This window comes from Chinchilla lanigera, unplaced genomic scaffold (assembly GCF_000276665.1).
Source record: "Chinchilla lanigera isolate Chin_1 unplaced genomic scaffold, ChiLan1.0 scaffold00057, whole genome shotgun sequence".
Classification (NCBI taxonomy): Eukaryota; Metazoa; Chordata; class Mammalia; order Rodentia; family Chinchillidae; genus Chinchilla; species Chinchilla lanigera.
In genome coordinates this window covers 5,123,738-5,128,774 of record NW_004955458.1, presented here as the reverse complement: position 1 = coordinate 5,128,774, position 5,037 = coordinate 5,123,738, and the positions used below count along the sequence as shown (strand labels likewise).

Genomic DNA, 5,037 nt, shown 5'->3' with positions numbered 1-5,037 from the left:
CCCGGTACCAGGAATTGAACTCATGACCTTGTACTTGCCAGGCAAGCACTGTGCCACTGAGCTATATCCCTGGCCCTGTCATGTCCTTTGACATGGCTTTGTCAGATTTTGAGCATTTCCTTATGCTCTGGCATAAGATATTGTGAGCTCATTTTATACTTTACTTGCCCAAGATTTGGGGTTAGTTATTTCCAAAAGAACTGTGGTTCTTTTACTGAGGGAATGGTTCCTTTACAGGGAAATTGCTTCTCATTCTTTTTTTGTTTGTTTTTTGAGACAAGGTCTCTGTCTGTAGTCCAGGGTGGTCTTGAGCTCACTGTGTAGCCCAGTCTGGCCTTGCACTTGTGGCAATCTGGCCTTCCAAGTGTTGCGATTACAGGCATGCTCTACCAGTCTGGCTTTCTTGTTTTTGTGAGACAGGGTCTCAGTACGTAGTCCAGCATCGCCTAGGACTCAATCGCCCAGGCTACCCTCCAACTCCTGGAGATCCTCCTGCCTCAGCCTCTGAGTGCTAGGATTACAGGCATTTGATACCACACCCAGCTCAAGATCTGATTTTTTAGAAAATCCAAAATAGGATTAGTTATAATAAAAAAACAAAACAAAACAAAAAAAAAAACAAAATAGGATTAGCTTTTGAATTGGGAATGGGAATCACTTAAGTCCAACAGTTTGAGAGTGTATTGCTGTTTTATTTCTACACGAAGTGAGACATGTTATTTCCTTCCACAAAATGTTTTACACTAAAGGTGAAACCCATGTCCTATGTATTACTTTTATGTGGAAACATATAAGTTGTAAGGAAGCTGAGAATGTGTTCTGTTGAGATGTTTAAAATTCTGCATCTAATCCCAGTGGAAGAAATAGGGAATTTTTTTGGAATGGGAAGTTGGTCTTTTCCAGAAGTTATAGACACTATGTTAATTAATGTTATACCTAACCTGTAAGTTGATTATATGGCTTATATATTCTTTTTATTTTATGTGGAAAACTGCTTTATGATTACTTAAAAAATTAGCTGCCTGGCAACATAAAAGTGCGATATTAAAATGAAGTGCACATCTTCTAACTATTTCTATTACATGGCTAAATTTAGAACCATATAGAGCTCCTATAGAGTTGAAATCTCTGGGGATTTTAATAGTTAAGTCAGGCAGTATTCAGCTTTTCAGAGTAAGGAAGGAGAAAGTAGCTTTAAATGAATTTTTGTTCTGTCACCTAAATAAATTAAGACAGAGAGTCCAGTGAAAAGTCACAACTGTTTTAAGAATTTTATTGAACACTATGTGGCAGAAAGCTTGTTAGAGCTTGTGCTCATGGTGGTGAATGAGCTAATTTTTTTTCCCTCCCAGGTGAATCACTAGAGGCTATCCACTATCTTTCCTGAGATGTCTCTCCAAGTTATGTTTCAAAAATAGAGTTAATACTTCCTCTGGATGGATGAGGCAATACATCTCAGCTAGAGATCAGGTGAGTATCACTCTTGGGTACTTCTGGGTGAATTTTATGATGCTGGAATTGTTTTTGTGAATTCAAACTAGAGTTTATGTAGTTTCTGAGGAGACACCTAGTTATTCCATGTGCATTTAGCTGTGTATCACATGTGAAGATCTCTTCATGTCCTGTATTTAGATAGGACCTCAACATAAGAAATGGCAGATAAAGCGTAGTGCAGTGGCACATGCCTGTAGTCCCAGTACTCTAGGAGGTTGAGGGAAGAAGATTGCAGGTTCAGGTTCATTGTGGACAACCTGGGGATGTTCAGTCCCCAGTACTGCACCAACATAAAACAAAACCCCAAGGAAGGCAGATAAAATTAGGAATGGCAACTTTACTGGGCGTGGTGGTGCACGCCTGTAATCCCAGCACTGGGGAGGCTGAGGCAGGAGGATCGTTGCAAGTTTGAGGCCAGCCTGGGCTACAAAGTGAGCTCAGGGTCAGCCTGAACTGCATAGTGAGACCCTGTCTCAAAAAGACCAAAAAAAAAAGGAATGGCAACTTTGAGTAAGTTAAGTATAAGTTAAAATAGAATGAGGTTTTTCATATTTTGAATATGATGTGTTTAATTCCTAAATGGATAATTGATGAAGTAGGATTTTCTGTTGTAATAGCAAGGAATGTTAGGGAAAGATGCAAAAATTTTATTATAAACAAAAATAAATATTCATAAAAATTGAATGAGTAGTTACTGTGACTGTGGATTTATACAAATGATAAGATGTAAACAAAAAAGTTGAACAATCTACCTAGTATTCTCATCAAATTAAGCCTGTGTGTTTTCTTTTTTTTTCTTCCTACTGGGCCTTTCATAGATGTGTTTTATTTTTTTGCCATGCTGGGGATTGAATCCAGGCCTTACTCATGCTAGGCATATACCCTACCATTGGGCCATACTCTACTCAAGATACATATATATATTTTTTGGTACTGGGAATTAAACTCAGGACCTTTAGCTTGCCAGGCAGGCACTGTGCTGTTGAGCTATATCCCCGGCTCCAGGGCCTTCACATTATGCTGCATCTCTAGCCTTCTTTATTTTTTATTTTGATACTAAGTCTCACAAAGTTGTGATCTTCCTGCATCAGCCTCCCAGAGTGCTGGGATTACAGGTGTGTGCCACCATGCTTAGCATAAACACATTATTTTAATAATTTTTTCTTAAGTAAATAGGTTATGAATCAACTCTGAAACTTGTAAATATTCCAGTGGACCTGTTCTCCAATGGTCTTGATCAGTTTCCAGTTAGGTAGTGGGTGTTCTGATTTCTGGGTTTTGTGACTTTTTCTCTAGATAAGTACTTTCTCTTTGTATCATAGCTGAAGTGTTTTTGTTTGCTTTTGGTGCAGGACTGGGAATTGAACTCAGGTAGTGCTCACTTATATCCCCAGGCTTTAATTTTTATTTATTTATTTATTTTAAATTTTGGGACTAAATTACTCAGCCCAGCTTTCACCTGTGGTACTATTTCTATCTCATCCTCCGTAAGTACTGGACTATAGGTGTGACCTACCATGCCAGACTTTTTTTTATAGAACTTTTTTTTGCCCTCCCAAAGAGAGAGGCCTTGCTGTGTTGCCCAGACTGGCCCTGATCTGCTGGGCCCAAATGATGCTCTTGCCTCAGCCTAAGGGGTAGCTGGGACCACAGGGGTATAGTGAGACTGCTATAGTGAATCTACATGTTAGGCATGAGCAGTTAATCAGCTCATGCCTAATCTTGTTTGTCCTATACTCCTACCACTTTCCTTCCTGATTATTTATTTATTTATTTATTTATTTTTGGTTCTGGGAATCGAACTCAGGACCTTGCATTTGCCACACAGGTACTTGTGCCACTGAGCTATATCCCTGGCCCCCTTCCTGATAATTTAGAAGAGAATCTAATGTATTATTTCATATCCATATTCATAACTATGTAAGTATTCTCTAAAACAGTAAGGACTTTAGAAAACATAACATATCCTGGACTGTGGATGTGGCTCAGTGGTAATGTTTGCCTAGGATGCGTAAGGCCCTGGGTTGAATCCCAACACTGAAAAAGTTTTTTTCCTTATTCTTGATTGTACGTTGAAAGTATTATGGGATATATATGCATGATGTATTGCCTTACTAAAGGCCATTTTTATTTTTTTCACAGTCTTTTCCAGTTATACATATCTCAAATTTTGCATATTTGGGATAATAGCTATTAAGGTGAATTTCTGATTTAAACTTGCCTCAGCCTCCCAAGTGGGTTGAACTATAGGAGTGTGCCCCCCATTCCTGGCTCTATTAAGGTAAATTTCTAAAGGTTGTGTACTTTTGTAATTCTTATAGATACTGTAAAATTACCTTCTAAAGTTATATGCAAAAAAAACCCAAAACAAAGGTATATGCAATGTAAAGTCTTTCTTTCTCTTTTTTTGGTGCTAGGAATTGAACCTAGACCTTGTACATGCTAAGTACATCTATCCCACAGCCCCACATTTTACATTCTTGGATTTTTTTGAGATAAGGCCTTGCTTGGTAGTGCAGGCTAGCCTCAAACTCATGGTAGGCCTCCTGCTTCAGCCTCCCGAGTACTGGGATTACAGGCGTGTGCTACCATGGCCGGTATAATTTACACCCCCCCCTGCCCCCACCGGAAATCAAACTCACGACCTTGTGCTTGCCAGGCAGGCGCTGTGCCGCTGAGCTAAATCCCCAGCCCCATAATTTACTTTCTTAATTACCAGCAATTGATTCAGGTTTTGGGAGAATGGATTTGGGCACGATGGATTCATGAAGAATAAACCCTGTGAAATATTACTTTCATCCATGTATATTTACAGTAGTACACTCAGCACTGGCTTGTTTTATAACCTTGTTTATTTAACACACCATTAATTAAGTGGCTATGAAAGAATGTAGTCTCTGTTCTCCACTGTAAGCAAATAATTATGGCAGATTAACTTTACCTAAACTCTCAAGACTCTTAGGGAAGTCTTTCTGGAGGAGCAGAGCCTTAAAGGATAAGTAGGACAGGAGAAATTTGTTTTTTTTTTGTTTTTTTTTGTTTTTTTCAGACAGGGTCTCGCTGTGCAGTTCAGGCTGGGCTTGAGCTCACTTGACAAGTTCTAAATTAGCACTTCTCAACTTTTTGTTCTCTGTCTTTACTCATTTAAAAACTCATGTGGACCCCAAGGAACTTTAACTTACATGGTTATATGTGTTAGTATTAACTCTGTTAGAAATTAAGGCAGGGGCAGAGTGAGATGGTACAACTCTATCATCCTCAGCAGGCTGAAGCAAAGAGAACTGCTGAGAGTTCAAAGTCAGTCTTGGATATGTAGTGAGACTCTGTCTAGAAAAATAAAGGGAATCTTTAGAAAATTACTTACAGTTAATTCATTAAATATAATAATAAGCATTAGTACCTATAACACATTTTATAACATATTTAATACAATTTTTTTCTAAAAAGATTTAGTGCCAGGCATGGTGGCATATGCCTGTAATCCTAGCACTTGGGAGGCTGAGGCAGAATTGCTGCAAGTTTGAGGCCAGCCTGGGCTACATA

The 5,037-nt window shown here is 38.8% G+C and overlaps 1 protein-coding gene across 14 annotated transcripts in view; it reads left to right on the top strand.

Moving 5' to 3' along the window:
- The first annotated feature begins 1,365 nt into the window (after positions 1 to 1,365).
- Positions 1,366 to 5,037, top strand: part of R3hdm2 (R3H domain containing 2) — a 145,443-nt gene continuing 141,771 nt past the window's right edge. For 8 of the 14 annotated variants that reach the window (XM_013520852.1, XM_013520859.1, XM_005397358.2 and 5 more), the window contains exon 1: positions 1,366 to 1,470. The gene's annotated coding sequence lies outside the window, so the exon portion shown is untranslated. Of the gene's footprint in view, positions 1,471 to 3,636; positions 3,776 to 5,037 lie in introns of all 14 variants that reach the window. The other 6 variants (XM_013520862.1, XM_013520861.1, XM_005397356.2 and 3 more) reach the window with 4 other exon arrangements.